Below are 22,712 nucleotides of genomic sequence, written 5' to 3'. Positions count from 1 at the left end.
TGACTAATATGTCTTACCTTCATTCAGAAAGATTTATGTATTTTTTTAAAAATGAAGAAATGGTAACTTGATTATAATACAAAATTTTTCTTTAATTTCAAAAGGTTTAACAGGTTTTTGTGGGGGGGTGTTTCCCCACAATGATGTGTCTTTTCTGCTCTGCTGTTCTTTCTTTTTTTTTTTTATTTTAATGTTTATTTATTTCTGAGAGACAGACAGACAGAGACAGAATGCGAGCAGGGGAGGAGCAGAGAGAGACAGACACAGAACCTGAAGCAGGCTCCAGGCTCTGAGCTGTCAGCACAGAGCCTGGCATGGGGCTCAAACCAAGGAGCCAGGAGATCATGGCCTGAGCCGAAGTCAAACACTCAACTGACTGTCACTAGGCATTCTGTCTGCTGTTCTTTCTAATAGCTTTTCTAAGTTGATCCCTGCTCTCTCAAAAATACCACTCACTCCTACCCAAAACTGCCCAGACTTTCATGTGGCTGAAAATAAGTTCAATATGGTACCACTACTGTTTGTTGCACTAACTTAAAGATCATATGTTCTGAGATACAGTGTAGCTACATATGATTTCTTTAATCATCTCATGGCCAAAAAGAACTATATTAACCAACTATTATTTCTTCCAGAAATCAGAAATTATCTGTGCATTGATAGGAGCTGGATATTTATATAACACGATTGATTTACCTATTCTTGAATTTTTCCCACAGTTCATCAAATACTTGCAATGTTTCTTGCACAGGGATCAAAAACAATAATAATCCTCTAGCATGTTTAGGACTGTATATTGAAGGTATACAATAAATAAATACTCCCCTTCCCCTCCTCTAAACATTTTATATATCCAAGAATTGAAATAAGTTGATGATAATATGGTGACACTTCATATTTGTCAAATAGTTGGAGAATATAGGAAACTGAGTATATGCTAAGGATATTTCAACATGAAGAATGACTATTTGTTATAAATTACAGGTATCTGTGGCCAAAATAATCCTGCAATGTAGTCTAGCTGAGTATATGTCATAATCTTTATCAACTATTCTCCTCTTCAGCAGATAATCATATTTTCTCTTAAAAACCAGAAATATGAGATAGTTCACAAAATACTACAAGTATAATTAATCAGTTTTAGGGTCAGTAAATATTCTCCTTTTTTGAACATTTAGAAAATAATTTTTAAAATATCAAGAAGGGGATAATAGAGCTGTATAGACAAACTTTTCTTTAAAACCACCTATAATACTTGACATGTCCCAAGAGCAACTCACTATGACTCTGTAAAAACAAAAACAAAAATTAAAACAAAAAACAAGCAGACCTAGCCATCCCCCTAGTGTTTACATGCTTGAAAACCATTGAAGTATTTTTTAAAATCCGTATATTAAATTCTATCAGAGCAAAATAGCAAGGCACATATTTTCAAAAGTTTATTAGTTGCCTAAATGAAAATGTAAAGTATACATTTACCACAATAGTCTGTGTTGCAGGAACAAATTTCTGTCAGTGCAACTTCATAGTCTGGCACTAAATTTTGTGCACAGTGAGCATGGCTACTGTGCAATTTATGGCATATCCATTACAGCAGATCTCAAGTAAATTATGAACTCTGTGTGTTACCAAGGCACTGTCAAACTCTGATTGATTTGGACAGTTTGTAGTTAATTAAGTTCATTCCAATTCTGTCTCTTCATCCAATTTCAAAGCATTCTATATTGAAAGCCTATTTTCAATTAGTAAGAAGGATGAAACAAAAAGAATTAATTACAAAAGTGACAATCCCCATTTAAGTCTTCATATTGGAGCAATTATGTATCTTAAAAGTTAAGAAATTGAAGAGTTGTACTTGTCTAATACATTATGTCCTTGATGTGTATCATATATATATATATATATATATTTTAAAACTTGACATAGCCATGCCATTACCGTGAGGAAAAGAAAACACAGTGATTGAAGTTAGCTGTAGTTACTATAAGTTAAATAAGGGAATACCATTTACTTAGGCATTTTACTTAGTATTTAATTATTAATAATTAAACTTGTCTTCTGAACAATATAAATATGGCAGATACTTTAGAAAATTTTCTGATAAGACATATTTATTTGTGAATCTTACAAAGCTGAGAAGTATGGGTAGTTTTTCAAAGGCTACCTGGTGATTCTTATATAATAAACTACCACCCTCCAACCTTATCCAATCTTGTCACTGATATCCCAACCTGACCAGCCTAACTGATATGAGGAAGGCTTGCATAGCAGGTACATGTCGGGGAGCTATATAGATCTACCATAAATGCCTAGCTCTGCCACTTACTAGGAATGGTTTGGGCAGATAATTTTTTAACTTTTCTCTTTCTCAGTTAAGAGGTTTATAAAATGAGGATAGTACTATAAAATCTATGGGGAAGAGTCAAGGATTAAGAAGAGAATTATATAAAATATTTAACACAGTACCTAGCATAGTGAACAGTTATTTATCATCATTCTAATAAGAGTGATATTTAACAATCAAACACCTGGATCCTACAAATTCCATAGCTACATTATTATAACGGGATATTATTGTGCAGAGGTTCCTAGAAGCAACAAGGAAATCTGGATTTGACTTCAAATACACCAACTTTGACATCCCAATGGGGCTTCAAGTTGGAAACATCAAGACTGCAGATAAGATGAGACAGGGTTATATGAAAATATTTGACATTTATTAATGTCAAGGGGAGACTTCCAGCTTGGTAGTTTACAGGGGATTTTTCTCCTAAATTCAGTAGATGAAACTCCACATAGACAGAACAGAGACAGAAGGAAGCCCAGATGTGACCTAACGAATTAGCGTACAGGTGAAAAAAGTTGAAAGAAAATACAAAACAAAATTTAAGCTAAAAGATACCATAAGGCAGAGGAAAACTTTGAGAAAAAAAGGATCAAGAAAAATAAAAAACCTAATAGATATCAAAATGCTGTAAAAAAAAAAAACCCTACTATATTAAAAGTATGCTAATGGGAATAGGAATAGTGAAAAAAGTCAGAGTGAAGTCAAATAAATGTATGAAGAAGATGAGATTTCAAACAGGGAAATATATGACTAAGTCAATAAATTATTTGAGAACTACTGAATGTTCTTTAGAGGACAAGAGAATTAATTGTTTATCTTATACCACACACATCTAAACATTCATGCTAAGTGGATAAAATTTCTAGATATAAAAAAATGTACTAGTTATTTTGAATAGAGTAGAATGATACAAAACTCAGAAGCCATAAAAGAAATATTGGCATTTGAATTTTAACACTCTATTAATTATCTGTTAAAATTACCATAAACAAATTTTAAAAATAACTAAATAGGGGACATATTCTTGTCATATGCAAAAAATAAAGTTAACATTTATAAAATACAAAGTTCCTACAAATCAACTTAAAAGTTTGATTATCCCAAGTGAAAAAATGGACAAAGTATATAAACATTAAATCATCAGATAAAAATCATAAGCAACCAGTGAACACACAAAAATACTAACAAAAGTATGATTAAGGTTTTTCTGTCTACTCCATGAGATTAAAAAAAAGTTTTTTAAGTTGAAAACACCTAGTATTGGTGATAGAATAAGAAAATGTGTACTCTGGTATTCATTTGGTAGATGATGAACTGGTACTACTGTTCTAGAGTTTGATGTGGTATTATAATCAATATAATAAATCTGTATAGTCTACATACCAGCAAATCCAGCAATACTGAAATCACTACTACTAAATCTCACAGAGGATTATAGCATAAATTATTAGATATAGATAATTTAGCTATATTCACAAGAAAGCTCATTATAGCAACAACAACAAAAAGACAAAATAAAATTTAAAATCTCAAAATGTCCATTAATAAAGGAATTGTAGATCCAAAATCAAAATACTTCAGAAATTTTTAAAATAGTGAAATCAATCCACTGACTTGGAAATATATAAACAATATATTATTGATCAATAAAAAAGTTGGGTGAATTCATGTGCATAAATGTATGCTGAAGGAAAATTGTTTATGCATGATTATGACAATAGTTAACCCTGACAAGTTGAATTAGAGGAGAGAAGGGAAATTTTTAATAATTTGCCCTTAAAAATTAGTTAGGCTAAGGTTTTACTGATTTGTGTGTTTGTGCATTTTTGTCTTTCCTAAGTTTTCCAAAATTACTATAAGTTGCACTTAGAATCAGAAAATAATATTTTAAAACATGTTTCCTTGAGTTAAAGCAGAATTATAACCATGTAAACAATATGTATCAGTATAAACATACTTAGTAGACAAACTACCCAGATCCATTTCACAGTGAACCTACCTACATATCTGTAGGTTCTTTAACCTTTTTGTGCCTCACCTGTAAAATAAGCATGAAAATACCCACTGTCAAGCCTTATTTCAGGAAACTGCAGATGAGACACCAATAAGTTACTGAAGTAACTGAAGTTACTAAAGTATATGCTGAGTTCCTGACATACAATGAGACTTCAATAAGCATGCTAGTATGATTCCTTATTGTTGGTGGTGGTGATACAGACCATGCAGAGGAAAAGAAATGGTTGCCTTCATCTGATGCAATGAAATATGGCAACTGATGAAAATATGGTTTCTTTTGAGCTACCACCCAGTTTCATGAAGAAGTAGGCTATATCAAGATTATTTTCCATTAGTATTCTTTAAATCACCATGACTTCCTTACTTCCCCCTTCACTACAGTGGGTCTGGATGACTAGCCAGTTTATACTCTCCTCTTCCCCATCTTTTTTTTTTTTAAATATTTATTTATCTTTAAAAGAGAGAGAGACAGAGCATAAGCTAAGGAGGGACAGAAAGAGAGGGAGACACAGAATCAGAAGCAGGTTCCAAGCTCTGAACTGTCAGCACAGAGCCCGATGAGGGGCTCAGGTCCATGAACTGCGAGATTATGACCTAAGCCGAAGTCCTGATGCTCAACCTACTGAGCCACCCATCTTCCCTCTCTTTATGCCTCCATATCAACTCTTTCCACCAATGGGAGTGGCCTCACCACCTACTGAAATTGGATCCATATTCTGAAGAACAGATCATTCTTATCATTCCCCTTTCCCCAACATTTCTGCACTTTGTTTGCAAATCCATTTACTTAGTTCTCGCCTTTTGCCTTATATCATTATTTGTTTCAATGTAAATCATCCCACCAGATAAGCTTCTTCATAAGAGTAAGGGACTATGGAGGTTAAGGGGTGGTAGGATGTGTTAAACTTGATGCCTACATAGACCTTACAAAACTGCTTATACACAGAAACTATTAAGTGATTATTAACTGATTTTAATACAACTTGACAATGGAGGAGGTAGGGAGGGTGCACATTTAACACTTGATTTTTTGTCTAGATAATGATGGTGAGGATTCTGCTTAAATTGAACAGAGAGAGACATTGCTTTTTCAACTCCCATTGTCAAGCTAAAGTAAAAAAGCAACAAAAGCAGTAAAAAAAAAAAAAAGTCATTTTCAGTGAAACCAGGAAAAAAACAACTTTTTTTTAATGTTTTTTTTATTTCTAGGAGAGAGAGAGAGAGAGACAGCGTGAGCAGGGGAGGTTCAGAGAGAGAGGGAGTCACAGACTGAAACAGGCTCCAGGCTCTGAGCTGGCAGTCAGCACAAAGCCCGACGCGGGGCTCGCACCCACGAACCGCGAGATCATGACCTAAGCGAAAGTCGGACGCTTAACCGATAAGCCACCCAGGCGCCCCAGGAAAAAACAACTCTTAACCACAAAATGTAAAGATTAAAATTTGAACAAAATCAAGGGAGAATATAGGGGAAAATGAAATCATTTTTTTTAAAGCGTAAGTTACTATTGTAGGTAGCACATCACTGAAGGACGAAATAAACAATCCCTTACTTGAAGAGATGAATTTGAGTGAGTGAATAAGCCAGGAGAATATGGCTGGACTTTGTTCCCCATGGCAATACTTGGATGTGAGGTTAAAGACAGATACTCACAGAGGTAGTTGGTAGCAGGAAAAGGAAAAGAAATAAGCATTGTGGGTATTACTTTCAGCCAGCTACATAAATGTAACTACTAAATTGCAATACATGAAGCCTACATGAAATTAATTACTTTAAAGGAAAAGGTAGATTTCTTAATTTGTCTCAGAAGGTAGAAAAAGACTATACAGTTACCAAAGAAGTAATTGAAAACGTGGTCAAAGAGGCTACCTCTCAAAGGTTATGAGACTATGATAGTTCAATAGGTAAAATCTACCAAACTTTTAGGAGCCAGTACCAGAACATTAAAAAAATTGTTTTTAATTGTTTTAAAACTTCTTCCCAGATCTTTCTATAAAGTCATAACTCTGATGCCAAACTATAAAAAAGATGGACTCAAAAATGTAAGGAAGAGGTGGATGGAATATAAGCAAACCCCACTTATTAATATCAAGACCAAAACTCTGAGGGAAACATCAGTAAAGTTCATCTAGGAGCATTTATAGAGAATTACAGACAGGATTCAGCCTTGGGCTGCTGAGATGGTTCAATATTGAAAAATGTTTATATTAAGATTTCAGAGGTGTATGCTTATCTCCACCAAAACTTCAAATAATATTGTGCAAAATTTAAAATTCATTCTGATCAAACTTACAGTAAAGGAGGAATCAATATAATAAACACACAGTCACTATAAACAGCCACACATTCACTTCTGGAAATGGAAATGTTAAAGATGTAAGCCCAGAACGCTCAAAGTTTATGTTTAGGAATTGTTAGCAATATTAAATAGACCAGATATGAAATAGCATAAAGGAAAACAAAATATAATTATGTGCACAAAATTTCATCACATATTCCAGAAATCATAAAAGATTCAGTGGTAGTATTACACATGTAGCAACATTTAGTACAAAATTGAAAGTGTTCTGTCTTGGCCCATGCAAGTGGTCTTCCCCTCACTTCCCTTCTCAGGAGGAGGAAGACTCTATTAATGCTGCCAGCATTAATGTGCATTAATGTGCATGTATGTACATGCACATATATATGTGTAATATAGAATTAGGACATGTTTAAAGAGAGGCAAATTGGGGTGCCTGGATGGTTCAGTCGGTTGAGCATCCAACTTCAGCTCAGGTCATGATCTCACAGTTTGTGGGTTCCTGCTCCATGTCAGGCTCTGTGCTGACAGCTCAGAGCCTGCTTCAGATTCAGTGTCTCCCTCTCTCTCTCTGCCCCTCCCCCACTCATGCTCTGTCTCTATGTCTCTCTCTCTCAAAAATAAATAAAAATATTTAAAAATAAATAAATGAGAGGCAAATTGAAAAATTAAGACCAGCAATTCTGCATAGCAAAGAGTCTATATATATAAGAAGATAAAGTAAAAAATACAGAAGAAAAAAGGACTGATGCCAAAGGTGGATGTGTTAGAAAGTAAAGAATTCTAAACTTTGAGAATCCGAGAGATTGTGATTATGTGCAGAAGGGCAATTGTCCAAAGAAGTTTGTAGTTGTAACCCATAAGTGGAATCAGGTAGCAGCTGGGAGAGCCAACCAAATCCATTATTCATGGGGAAAAATTTCAGGAGAACAAAAGAGTTCATCTCATATTTTCTGGTTAAACTTTGAACTCTAAACCTAAGAGCTAGATAAAAGTCCTTTGGAAATGATAGCACATTACACTATGTACTGGTATCCAATGGTCATATTTTTTACATTGGTAGAAAATGAAGACCATACTACCTGCCACTCAACTTGGTGGCAAATTCTTGCAAGAGATGTTCCTTTCTTCAGAGGCATTAATTATGACTATAAAAAGTATAGTTGTACAAAGTTTCAGTTCTGGATTCTGAGTCCTGGATTCAAATCCTAGGGTTATTGAACACCTTTCTGAACCTTCTGAGTATTGGTTCCTTACCTGTAAGAGGTGAATAATCTTACACCTCTTACATAATTTTGTTGTGAGCATGAATTAAATAAGATTTAATATAAAAATTAGATTTGTATGTACTCAATAACTATTATCTATTTTTATGAAACAGACCTGTGATAAGTTTCTGGAAAATATGTCACTGTTTAGTTTGTCATCTCCATCCAGAAAATTCTTTAGCTAGAGCTTACTTTATAAGCACGTGATGCCAGAAAACGCACTTTTTAATATTGAACACATCATACTAGGTAAGGCAATTTTTTTTTATTTTTATTTATTTCTAGGAGAGAGAGAGAGAGAGAGACAGCGCGAGCAGGGGAGGGTCAGAGAGAGAGGGAGTCACAGACTGAAACAGGCTCCAGGCTCCGAGCTGGCAGTCAGCACAGAGCCCGACGCGGGGCTCAAACCCACGAACTGCGAGATCATGACCTAAGCCAAAGTCAGACGCTTAACCGACTAAGCCACCCAGGTGCCCCTAGGTAAGGCAATTTTTAATGTCGAAAGTCCTCATATCTAGATTTATTTTTTAAAGAAATCACAATTAGTTGTCACAAGAAGAGTTTTAAATCCTTACTTAAAATTTTAGACACAATAAACTATAGATTATGTTTAGTTTCATGGTGAGCAACTATCCAAAGAAAAGTCAAGGTATAATACAGTTGTTGGATTTCAGAAGAAACTATGTTTACAAATTCACAAAATTGAAGAGAAAAATTATTTGGATGTGGAGACAGATTTTTTCCATCCTGAAGAAAAAGAAAAAAAAAAAAAAACTTCATTCAGCCCCCACTGTGTCTCCCTTAAAAGGGATGATCAGCTTTATGCATTTCTAATTTTTGCTCCATTGAACATACAGACATAACCTAAATAAACCCTTATCATTTATTTTCAAAAGAGATACCCAGATTCCTTGCCAGATTGCTATTTATATTGCCCATAAGATATCAGCCTGATGATACAGGATGAAAATGGCTTCCAGCCCTACCCATAAGTCCACTGAGCTATAAAGCAACTTTGTTAACTTCACTTATTGGATTTTAAATTGTCATGTATTGGCAGTTTGTCACTGGCATTGACTTCCTGCCCTAAAGCCAAGATTACTGCTATAACTACTGGTTCATTCTTCATCACCAGGTTTACAGCTCACTACTCTGGCCACTGTCAGGAGGTAATGTTTGAGAACTCTGCATCACAGTACCATTTTTAGTACCACCCTAAAAATTGAGCTATGGAAAATTTCATCCTCGATCTTTAGCCAGCTATCTTTACAAATTCTCAATGATTGAATAACTCCATCCAAAAACTCATTCAGTCAGCAAATATTTATGAGGCCCAGCTAGTGATGACTTAGAAATTTTGGTAGATAGAAAAGAATAATAAGACACGGTCTCTGCTCTTAAATGTCTTACAGCTTAACTGAAGAGACAAAACAAATGCATAGCTAACCATCAGAGCAAAATGACCACCTATTTCAAATGTGTGGCATGTTTGTCCAGTTCTTGTTATGCCCACTGTGATCGTGGTAGTGTCAGTCACCACTTAGCTGTTGTCTATAGCAGGCACTTAACCGGTCTCCCCTCCTTTGAATCTGTCTTCTCCATGGCAATGACAGTGACCTTTGTGATACAGAAATACAATAACATAGCCTCCAATTACCACTTCCCTCAATGCTTCTCTAATGCTTTTAGGACAAATTTCAAATTTCTTAACATGGCTTATTGGTCCACCTACATCTGCACCATGTCGAGCCCATTACTCCAGATTTCTCTCTTACCCTTTTCTTCCTTATGCTGTATACTATAAACAATCAAACTCCTTTACCCCTGAAACTTCATATATCTTTAAGCCTCTAAGCTATGAAACATGCTAGTCCCATTGCCTAAGTCTTTCTTTTACCATTTTTCACCCTACCCCATATTTGAGCCTGCATAATTTTTATTTAACCTTTACATATAAGCAGAAATGTTACTCTCCCTAGGAAACTTACACTGACCCATATATTTGATTACTCTCCCTATTCCATCCCACTGTGTGTTCATTTGATGCTTTGTTTACACTTTATCACTGTATTCTAATTATTTTTACTATCGTTTTTGCTGAATATTAATGTTTCTAAAGACAGGGAATGTTTCTGTCAAATTTACTGTTGTGCCCAATATCCAGCTAGTACATAGCAGACTCTCAATAAATATCGGGAATGAATGAATGGGCTGCATAATATAAGAATAATAGAAATTCAGGAAAAAAGATCAGTGTGACTAGGATAATCACAAAGGATCTGTGAAAAAGCATTTGATAAATAAATAGGATTTTAACAACCAGAAGAGAAGAAAAAAGCATTTTATACTAAGAAGAAGCAAATTTATTGCAAAGACTAACAATTATATTAAATAAGCAGAGTTTCATAACACGGTGTGCATATTATTAGCAGTGGGAAATAGAACTGGCTAGGTGTATGGTGAAGGCAGATCATGAAAATCTTTAGAACAGGCAGAGAAGCAAATAAGTTTACTGTGATTTATTTATTTATTGCCTACGTCGGACTTACTGTGGTTTTCAATCAGAGGATGCTTGATACTGAACAAATCTGGGAAAATAAGCAGCCATTATCTCATCAAATATTGCCCTTTCCTCATGCTCTATTATTTTTGCATTCTCATAAGCGCAGGTTAGTACTTGTCATTTTCTGTTCCTCACCTTCATATTTTTCACTGCTTTGTCTGTCTTAAATTGCACTGTTATTTCTTCAGATTGCCGGTCTACCAAACACATCTTCAACTTCATCTAATCTGGTGTTAAACCTATCCATTGCATTTTTATTCAAATTATTACATTCTTTCAAGTCTCCATTTTTCTCAAATATAACTGTGCTCATTTAAAAAATAGTAGTGTGGTTCTTTATCATATTTTAAATATTAACATGTTCAGAATATTTGTTTTACATCCTTATCATGTAATTTAATCATCTGAAGATCTTGAAGTCTGATCGCATTGTGCTCTTGCTTACAATAGCTTGTTGCCTTATGTGTTTTATAAGTTTGGACTCTCTAGACTGAATTCACGGGAATTCTGTGCAACCTGGGCTGAGAGGGCCCTTCAAAAGAGAATTTGGGGCGCCTGGGTGGCTTAGTCGGTTGAGCGTCCGACTTTCGCTTAGGTCATGATCTCGCGGTTCGTCGGTTCGAGCCCCGCGTCGGGCTCTGTGCTGACTGCCAGTTCAGAGCCTGGAGCCTGTTTCGGAGTCTGTGACTCCCTCTCTCTCTGACCCTCCCCTGCTCACGTTGTCTCTCTCTCCTAGAAATAAATAAAACATTTAAAAAAAAAAAGAATTTGTTTCTGCTTCTGCCAAGCATTCTCACGTTCTACCAACCTGAGACTTATTTATGTAAATTACTCATTTAGATGTTTACAGGGCTACACAGAAGTATAAATTTTAACTACACACTAGCATGAGGGTATATCTACGGTTATAGATCTTGAGTGGAGGCATTTTTCACCATCCAGAGCTCAAGAAAAAAAAAAAAAACAGCTATGTTACCTTCTCTATTTGCAGTTTGGTAGGTTTATTTTTCTAATCTTTTCCACCCTTTAATTAGGTTGTAGCTATTTGAGATTCTTATCTTTGTTAGTTTCCACTCCTCATGGGTTCCCTTGCCACTCCCTAACAAGGCATTCTCTTCTACCTCCAGATGTCCATTAAAAGATAAACCTTTTGGTTACCAAGATTGGAAAACACCTCCAGGCAACTTGCAAGAGTAGTGCAGCTGTCTTCTTCAGCATTTTTGTGCTATCTCTTTATTTTGGGTCTGGGTCCCTGGCAAATTTCTTTACATTGTCACAAGCTCAATATTTTAGTGAATATTGTGATATTTTCTGTAGTTGTTCTATTTCATTTACATATTTTATAATGGGAGAGTTTGTGAGCATTCTCTCAATCACACGGACAGGAACTCAAGTCAAGAATAATCAGTAACTTAAACTAGGAAGCAATGTTGGTCTTAAATGGTAGCAACCAGATAGACTCCAATTCATACTGGTTTGCGTGGTTTTTATCCCTGGAAGTCCCTTTTCCTGGTATCATCTCAGTCCAGGTCCCTAACCTGGAACTAATCACATCTGGCAGCCAATGCTGTTGGTGACAAGTGACAGAAATGGACTATCTTAAACAAAAAATGTTTTGGTTTTTGTTTGTTTTTGTTTTCTGTTTTGTTGTTGTTGTCAGTTTTGTTGTTGTGTGTTTTCGTGTTTTTTTTTTTTTTTCAGAGCTATTGAAGATGGGGAAGAACAAAAAGAACAGTCATGGCCTCTTGTTCAAATTTCAAAAATTCTCCTAGGGGCAATTACCCAACACCAAATATTTTCTCCACTCCCTGGCTGCATCTCAGTGGTGAGTGTGAATCCTCACCAGATACTCCTCAAAGAGCTTCTCTAAAAGGGAGACGTGGTGCAGCAAAACAATAGAAAACAAAAAGAAATCTCACCAGAGCAGATGTGATGAGCCACTTGAAAGCCATGGTGACACTTAAAATTGGCTTAGATCTTTTGAAGTCATATGGTCATAAACTTTTTACCACCAAAGTTGCCCATAAATAGGTCACTTCCCTCTTACAGTTCATTTTTGTTATGTATCTCCTGCTACTACAATCTACATAGATTTATCTTCATTACATTTTATCACTCACAAGAAATATTTAGAATCTAAGCTGAGTTATCCTTTACCCTTTGTATTGTTCAATACTCCACTTCTTCCTATATTCTGTTTATATTCTCTTGGCACTCATTGCTTGCTATTTTTGATATGATATTCATATCTATCCTATTGATATTTAATTGTAAAATGTCTCCTTTTTTAGTAAAAAGATATTTCTCCTCCAGTCTGTAAGAAAGAGTAGAAAGAGTGTGTTTTATGCAACAGGACTATAGGTATTATTGTAATGTACGTAAAGGTGAGCAAACAATTCAACTTACAGAAAAAAAAATTCCCTAGATTTATAGAACAAGTAAACAGCAGAGATGGGATTTAAACCTTTATCTAACTATGAAGTTTGCTGTTAGCGATTAGCTCATTCTGGTGTAGATTATCTAAGAATTGCTTCCAAGAACTTCTCACTATTGAATAGATGACTGAATTCCTCCTTTACTACTTTCTAAGCTATAGTATCTGTTCATTCCTGTATTTAACAAATAATAATTTAGTGATTTGTGCCAGGTGCTTTTTTAAGTCCTTGGAATATATCTATAAGTTTAAAGGGAAAAAAATCTCTATGCTCATGGATCTTTGTAGCAGAAGATGGAGAGTAAATAGTAAATATGATGAATTTTCCTTATATAGTATTTTAGTTGGAGGTTAAATGGTAGGCAAAAATACTTAAAAGGAGCATTGGGTAAGTGGGAAATGAGAATGCTGGGGAGCAGGAATTGAGAGACTTTGTTGTACATAGCAGTCATATATTAGATTGAACAACAATTGAAACTGTCTTTAACTTATGAAAGTAACTATTTTGTAGAGTTCAGCCTATCTAGGTGGTCAAGGTGGACATAATTGGGAAACTGAGATGTGAGCAGACTTGAAGGAGCTAAAAGAATTAGCCAGACATATATAGAGGAAAAATGATGTAGGCTCCTTCTGTGCATTACATATTCCCCCTTCTCATTTCAGTTTAAAGCCCTCCTGGTCTGACTATTGGTCTCCTTTCATAAATATTCCTCTGATCTGAGATATTCATCGCTGTATGTCAGAACCACGATCAGAGAAGTTAAAGGCATCAGAAAACCAAATATTTTCTATAATTCCATTATGGTCATTTCACTATTCTTTCTTTTTTCAGATATAAAATACAATAAAAAGACCAGATGAATCTCCAAGCTTTGAGTGTTTCCCTCCCAATGATTCAGAAGCAGTAGACATGCTTTCTTTCTTTCTTTCATTTGGACTTACTGGTTATTGCCAGAGGAAAAATAGTTGTACAATGTTCGATATATTTGGTAAAGCCTGGCAGGCCCTATTATGACTTGTTATCCTCTCTGAACAGCACCATCTGCGCAGTAAAGGATTAACTCAGCAGGTCCCATTACTTATACCCTGCAGATCAAAAAAAGAACTGGCCCTTGACCAGCTCCTGGGAGAAAACTTCTGAATGCTTAGAATATCCTGCCTGATAAGAGTGTTCTGGTATGCCTGAGGACTTGGGTCATACCAGGTATGCCAACAATATGTCTTATGGTGAACACCTGTTTTCCTATGCCTGAGGCTCTGGGCCATGCTGTATAAATTTAACCTCTGGGGGTTGGAGACCGAATAGCTAAGGGCAGCCACACGGGTGATCCATGTCTACATGGTCTACATGGCTGACTCCCAGTAAAAGCCCCAGCCCCCAAGGTGCTAGCAAGCCTGGCTTGGCAAAACACTCTGCACATTTTGTCATACCTTGTTCTTGTGAGAATTCAGCACTACCTGTGCCATACCTCTGAGAGAGAAGGAAAAAAAAAAAAAACAACTCGTGGGTGTTCTCCTGGACGCCACTACGTGTATCCTTTTTCTTTCCTGAATTTAATCTGTATCTTTTCACTGTAATAACCACAACTGTGAGTATCACAGCTTCTGAGGTCTGTGAGTCCTCTAGGGAACCACAGAGACTAAGAGTGGTGGTGGGGCCCCCTAACACACATCCATCACACTTCATCTCTTCCTCCAGGAACACACTAACAACTTGCATTATATACTTCCAGGACCTGAGACTCATTTGGCTTTGAACAGATCAGAATAAGAAGTAGCCAATCTCATAATTCTCTGTCAGAGCCCCAATCTCATCCCCATTTAGTATTCTTCCACATGTTAACATCTACACATACATTTTCATCCTTTTTCACCTTTTCAGATTTCCCTCCTCCCATCTCTATCCTGGCTTTATTCATGGATTGCTTCTCCTATTCCAGTTAGCAACTTTTAAGTTTGGAAAATAAGCTAAAATACAAAGATTTCAGCACTTTTAGCAGGCATGCTAGGTGTCTTCTTATGTATCCTAAAAGTCAGAAAGAAAAAGTGCTCTATTATAGTCAGTCTCCTTAATCAGTTATCCATTCCACAGACACAAAAAAAAGTGACCTATTTTTAAATATTCTACTTCTATTTTCTTTTCATAGTAAAAATTAATATTAAGCATTCTTCTTTTTCATAGTATTATATCAACTACAAGAATGTGGAAAACATCCATTGCATGGAAGGTTAGGCTACTCATCTAAAAGAAATATACTAGAAATCTGACATTCTTTAAAATTTGTTTAATATTTATTTTTGAGAGAGAAAGAGAGAGACAGAGAGACAGAGACAAAGCATGAGCAGGAGAAGGGCAGAAAGAGAGGGAAATACAGAATCTGAAGCAGGCTCTAGGTTTAAAGCTATCAGCACAGAGCCCAATGCGGGGCTTGAACCCACGAACTATGAGATCATGACCTGAGCTGAAGTCGGATACTTAACTGATTGAGCTGCACAGGAACCCCTAGAAATCCCACATCTTAAGTAAATTATTTAAATCATTTTTTTCCTTCAAGAAAAGAGGTAGACTTCTTAAAATTTTAAATGCTCGTATCAATAAAGTGACTTAACAGAACTATTTTCTACAAATTTCACTTCTTTGGAAAGAAAGAAGAAATGAAATTGGGAAACCTATAAAATCCAATGTGACAATCAATTTGCATTTCATATTTTTAATTTTGGGGTGGTATTTTGGTTATAGATCACTCTTACAGTAACCTATTATTTTTAACTGTGCAAGACAAGATGAAAATAAAGTTAATTAAAATAATTATGTAATTATGACACGTTTTTAGATTTCTTCAATATGCCTTACTTCAAAAGATGTACTCCTCTTTAAAATGACTAAAAAAAAATCAGCGTTCAAAATAAGCAACAAATTGACTATTCCATTAAAAGCATCTAGTAAATCACTACTTATGAAATTATGTTTAATACTACCTTAACCCAATGAAATAAAATAATTCTGTTGAGTAGTAATCATTTTTCCATCTCTGGAAATTCACTGTTTGTATAAGTAATGGACTAATACTTTGTGCCTCTGTAGAGTAACCTCTGTGTACATTATTATTAGGCTGATCGTCCTTTTGTGACAGATTATTTTAAGTAGAACTGTTACTGTAAGTGAATTCGCTTAAATGTATGGTTCTAAATTAGTGAACATAAAATTACAGCTCCACGATTTGTCATCATTTTGGTTGATATAGGATTGCATTTAAGTATATCATAATTGAGAAATGATTTGAATATTACACTTTCAGCCACTCTGATAAGTTATCATCTCTACCACTATATTTAGCTTCTTTCTGGGACTAGAGCTTTTGGCAATTCAGAAACTGACTGCAAACCTCCAACTTCTAGATAGTTCAATGTCATTTAAAGAAGGCATGGCATAAATAACACGTCAGCTTTTGAAAATATAAACCTTAACTCAGAGAAGTCACTGAAGAGAATGGGATTCACAGAAAACAGGCAAAGGAAACCTACCATACCTAGATTCAAATGCTCCAGTCTTATGATCTGGCATCCATTAAGACTGTACCACTGAACTTAACATGCCTCTACTCTTTGGCTAATCAGGCAAGTGTGTCTTTTTCTAGAAAACCAAGGTTTTTTTGTGAAATGTGGCACTCTCCTGAGGGGAGAGGTTTTAACTTCTCAAGAAGTTATTATGTCATAAGTGTATAGGGAAGCAGAGAAACAAAAAAGAAATGACTGCCTTTTATGCTGGTTCAAAGAGAATAAGGATTTGAGAATGATATATGCAAGTAAGGGTTACATTCCATGGAAAAAAAGATTAGAAGATTTCATTTATCTCTGGGAGAGAAAAACACTATTTTTCAGACACAGTGCCTGAATAGGTCTGTCTAAAGTATACATAAAAGACTGCAGCATTTTTAAAATATGAATTTAGCCAGGGTCAAGCCAAGCCAAGATCAAGCAAATGTAGGAGAAAAGAATGAATATATAAATTTAACGTTAGTATTTAAGTGAGTGCTGTAATCTATGTCTATTTCATCTCTTATCCTTCAAATATCAGAATACTTCTATCATGGAAAAATGAGCTTTTCATTCAGTTTACTAAACATCTCTAATATGCCAAGGATATATAGATCTCTTGGTTTTTGCTTTTGTTTCATTTGTGCAGAATATTTCTTATTTTCTTACCAGGTCCCCAATATGATTGTTAGAGATTATCTAGCACTCTTGTTTGTTAGTCTGGGTATCAAAGCCACCAGAAATGGAACTCATAATTTTTAGCTTCAAATAATTTATATCTATTAACTTTAATAAAAGTAAGATTAGTCAAAAGTAAAAATAATTTTCATTAAATAATTTTCTTAATAGACATTTCAGGTGTAAACTTGAAAAAGTCCTGAAAAAAGTGGTGTTCGCCTGAACAATATAAACACAGCAAAATCTTCATCTATCATCAATATACCTGCGCCTCCAGCCCTAGGTCAGGCAAAAGCTGGATAGCACCAAGAGAGAGAAATTGTTAGGTGCCACTCAGGGTCATTTATAAAGTTACATCTTGTCTACCCTACAAGAGATTTTTTTTAAATGGTTACATTTTTCCAAATGCCTTTATTTTCCTTCCTCAAATAAACAGGTCATATCCCTAGCCTCGCTCTACAGAAGTAAAAGAAAATCAATAGACAGTAAAAGTTATTATCCACCCCTGGTAAAAGTGCAGTTTGTGCATAAGTAAATCTGTAGATACATTTATTTAATATTTATTGGGGGAAGGGGCATGGGAGGAGGCCAAAAGGAAGCAAGACCCTCTGGTATCAATCTTTTCTGAATAACCTTAGAGAACATTAGCTCCTGGGAGGCAGAAACACCCAGTAATAAGTTGACAGCAGGATTTTATCCCTTAAGTCTGTATGTAATGACATGGAACAGTAATTTCTATTCAGTTGGTGTCCCAAAAAAGTAGGGGGATTTTAGCATCTACACATTAAAATGCATGTATTTGTATTGCCAGAAATGACAAGTAGTCTCATTTTAGGGTCAATGACATGAGAGAGAGTTAGAGGATAAAAGCAAATGGTATGTTTTGTAGTTTAAAAAAAAAAAAAAAAGAAAGGAAGGACAGGAGGGAGGGGGAAAAAGGAAATGAAAGAAGGGAAATCCATTTCTTACATGGTTTGAGTCCAGTGAAAAAAGCTGATTCAAGAATGAGGAGGAGGACAAGAAGCTGAATGGAGAGTCTGAGGTTTATTTGCAAAAGTACTCACCTAAAGCCGAGGAAGGTCTCGTGGGGGTGGGGCAGGCGGAGGATATGCTTACCCTTTCTAAATGGCTAAGGTCCAGGGACTATGCTGGTCTCTGGGAATACAGAAGCAACAGAAATACCAAAGCACCTGCCCTAAGTGAGCATAGATTCTAATGGGAAAAAAAGATAATAAAAACTCACATAGCATTCTGCTTAGTGATAAGTACTATAAAGAAAGGTAAGAAAAATGAAATAGTAAGGGGATTAAAAAATAATTGAGCAAGAAGGATATTCAGGAAAGGTGTCCATTAAGGCAAGACAGGAGCGTGAATGAAACGAGAAAAGAAGCCATGGGGCTACTCAGTAGAGGCGTGAGTTAAAGAGTGATCTAGACACAGGGAACAGTAAATGCAAAGAACTGAGGCGGGAGTGTCACTTGTGGAAGATGCAGCAAAGAGCCCAGTGTGGCTACAGTAGAATGACCCCACAGTAAATGAAACCAAATGAGGTTGTGGGTGGAGGTAGGCTGCAGACTGTGTGAAGCTTATGGAGGACTCTTGATTTTACTCTAAGGTGAGAAGTCATTAGAATGTTTTCAACAGAGGAGTGACACGTTGTGACATATGCTTTAAAGGGATCAGTCTGCCTGCTGTAAGGGAACTAGACAGCAGAGTGACAAGGGTGGATGCAGGAGAGCAGTTAGGAAGCAGTTTTATATGTGTGTTCCTCTGTAGGATGACTTGCTACAACTTGCCAGGTAAAGAAGGGAATTAGTTATAATTCATTTACCAAAGTGTTTCCAGGCAAGTCATTGTCATGTTAATTTTTTATAGGCTTGATTTTTTTAAAAATCAGTTTTGGATTTATAGCGTATCTGAGAGGAAAGTACACTGATTTCCTATACACTCCACCCTCATGTGTGCATAGCCTCTTCCATTATTGACATCCCTCACCAGAGTGGGGCATTTATTACAAATGATGAACCTGCATGGACACATCACCATTTCCCAAAGTCCTCTGTTTACACAGGGTTCATTCTCGGTGTTGTGCATTCTACAGGTTGGGACAAATGCATAATAGCATGTATCCATCATTATACTGTCACACATAGTAGTTTCACTGCCCTGAAAACCCTAAAAGCCTTGGCAAATAATTTGTCCTCATATGTGACTTGTCTTCTCATTCTCTTGATCATGTTATCATTTTTAGGTGTGATTTTATTGCAAAAACAATATTTAGCAAGCACAGAAATTAAAGGTAAAAAATTATCAACAATCAAAAATTTTTTTGTCAACTTTCTAACTCACTGTAAACATTTACGTCTAATACCATATTTGCAATTTTGTAAATAGAATTACATTATCTATGTTTTTACTTTTGCGTTTAACATTTTACCATGTGCATTTTCCTATTTCGTGTTTTCCTTCCCTATATTTTTCCCTTTCAAATTACCTCCTCTACCTCAAATAATCTGCATGATCAGTTTTTTGTGCATATTTCCACACCTTTCCTATTGAGTACACAATTCCTTTTATAAATAATCTAGTCTTCAGAAATATTGCTCCAACTCCATAAAATATATTGTGATTCTTCGTAAGCCCCCACATTCTACTTGCATGATAGTTTAAGTTTTTATTTAAATTCCAGTTAGTAAATATATAGTATAATCTGAGTTTCAGGTATACAATATACCTGAATGTATTCCATACATCACCCAGTGCTCATCACAAGCAAATTCCTTAGGCATGATAGTTTTAATAATTAAATTATTGTGTTTTTTTTAAGTGTCAAACTATTTTGTGGAAAAACAAGAATATTTACTCATGTTAATAAACACAAACCTCTTTAACTATGGCATTCTTTTTTATTTTTTTACCCCATTTGATGTCTAGATCAGGAATCCTCTTCTCTCAAAACTCTCCTTGTACCTCTTTTCAAAAGTGAATGGTGTGTTTCTAAACACATTCGTGATTTAAAATGTATTCCAAGGATATTTTCAGTGAAGCTTATTACTAGGATTGCATTTGCATTACTAAGTAATAAGTACTTACTCCAACTAGTATTGGTGCATGGCCATCTGGTTTAATGGCACATCCAAAATTGAGACATCTCCCGAGGGCTCCACAACTCACTGAGATCCCTAAGAGGGCATTGCTAAATCAGCAGACCCAGAATCTGCAAACACATCTCCTCTAAACTGTTCACTGGCCCTGAAAACAGCTTCCTCCTTCTGGAGATCATGAAAATGGATTAACGTTACAAGATTAGGGTCCGGCACATTTTATTTAGCCCACTGTTCCAATAATCAATATTTAGGGGAGAACTTTAATGCTATGATATTTTGAATCTTTAATTTTCCTAGCTATATTCTGATTGAATCATTTGGAGAAATGCATATGTGCTGGTGGGAATAAGTATTTTTTTTTTTTTTATATTTTTCCAAAAGATGAATACTAGGTGCAGTAGAAGAAGTTAATCCATTTTAATGATACTCAGTTAGGAAAGGTATCAATTATTTGCAAAAAGAATGATTCAGTTGAACAAGTCCTTTCCAAAAATATGCTCTTCCTTTGAAATATTATAGAACTATAAGGTGCAGATTTCATATTTGTTATTAATTTAGTGAAGACTAAACAAAAAAATTATATGAAGTTCCAAATTTAAGTTTATGAATATATATGAATAGATGGATTTGTATGTATTGCATACACACATACATATATTCTACTAGAACTCTCAAATCAATATTTCATGTTTAATATGTTTTATCTTTGATAGACATGATTAATATTCTTTAGAGAAGCTTATAATCAAGTATTTGGAAAAATACACATTCAACAAAATATTTTTCATTCCATTATCCCATTACCAAAAGTTTCTGTTATTTCATTCCATTTCTTCTGAAGGAAAAATCAATGCACAAATATAAAATGTCAGTCAGCCTCCTCCTGAGATCTTTTATAAAGACTTTACTTTTTTCTTCAAATACATGATTAAGAGAGTGCCCTCTGTCCTTAGTATATATAATACACTAAAAGCCTTGAATTCAATCCTTTAATCATCAATGCTTAAAGGAAACAGCCCATTCTGAGTTCTCTATATAGGTTATCAGCTGCACCTTTAAAAATGACTTTCTATTTTAGCAACTGAATTTCCAAAAAGAATTATCATGAACATAAGATCTAGCTTAGAGAAGCTCTTACCCAGTAGGATCTGAATAAATTAATTCCCTAGTCATAAAACTCCTCAATTTCTCATCAAGTTTGACTTAAATATTTAACCAGAAACAAAGCATCAACTTACAGTCAAACAAGATTATATAAATCTTCCCAAGAATTTAAAGCTGAAATCTAAACTAATCTAGCTCATTTATATCACAAAACAACCAGGCCCTGTAAACTATGATTTTCTATATCAAAGAAGCTTAATAGAATTCTATACAGGCAATCCTAAATTCATCATGTCACTGGCCAGAAAGAAAATTTTGGTGTGTCAGGTGACCTTCTATAAAATATTGTTTCTATCATAATTTTAAAGTACATTTAAGAATTATTATGTCGCTAGACTCAGAAAAACTTCCATACTTAGATGTCATGGTTAGGGGCCTAGTTTATTTTTAATATATATATTTCAAAGATTTTTTTTAATTTTTTTTTTTGAGAGAAAGAGTGCGTGAGTGGGGATCTACCCTGACAGCACAGAGACGGATACAGGGTTTGAACTAATGAACCTTGAGTTCATGACCTGAGCCAAAGTTGAATACTCAACTGACTGAGTCACCCTAGTGTCCCTATTTTTAATATTTTTAAGTATAGATTTTAGTTCCTATTTTTTATCAACTACCACAGGGAAAATAATATGTTCAGAAGAGACCTTCTCAAACCATAGTAAGCATGTATTGATAACATTGGCACCATTTTGTCTCATATTAGATGAAACCAAAGTTGCTTATTTATTATTATTCTATCGCAGGATTAGGAAACATGAGCAGGTCTTGAAGACAAAAGTTTTCCAGAGAATAATACCCTGACTAAAATCAGGTAGGCAACATGAAATTGCCACTTCTTAGTACATTCTTATTAATGGAGAAATGTGTTTGTTCTCAAATTTATTAGAGAACAATAGTGTATTTTCCTATACACTTTTGTATACATATTTTTTTAAACTCCATATAGAAAGACATCCTTGATGTTTCTTACCACATGAAATTCGATTCTTAAACTGACCTACTTGGTTCTTCTACTGATATCATTAGTTTAGATAAGTAGTCTCAAATGCTTCCTCTCCCCATCAGATTGCATCTCTTAAATACACTGGATTAAATAAAGTCTGATAAACCCTTCAGATTTTAATTTTTATATTCTTTTACCCATGAAAGAACCATTCTGAAGGGTGATCCCTATGGAAATATTTTCATCATGATACATCCTTAGTTCTCATAAACCTTTTGCAAAATAGCTAATTATCTAATATGTTAACCATTTTAAGATGATTTCTTTTAAATTTTAAACTCAAGTTAGTTAACATAGT

The sequence above is a fragment of the Crocuta crocuta genome, unplaced genomic scaffold, assembly GCF_008692635.1.
Source record: "Crocuta crocuta isolate KB4526 unplaced genomic scaffold, BGI_CrCroc_1.0 scaffold360, whole genome shotgun sequence".
NCBI lineage: Eukaryota > Metazoa > Chordata > Mammalia > Carnivora > Hyaenidae > Crocuta > Crocuta crocuta.
Note: the sequence above shows the minus strand (reverse complement) of the source record.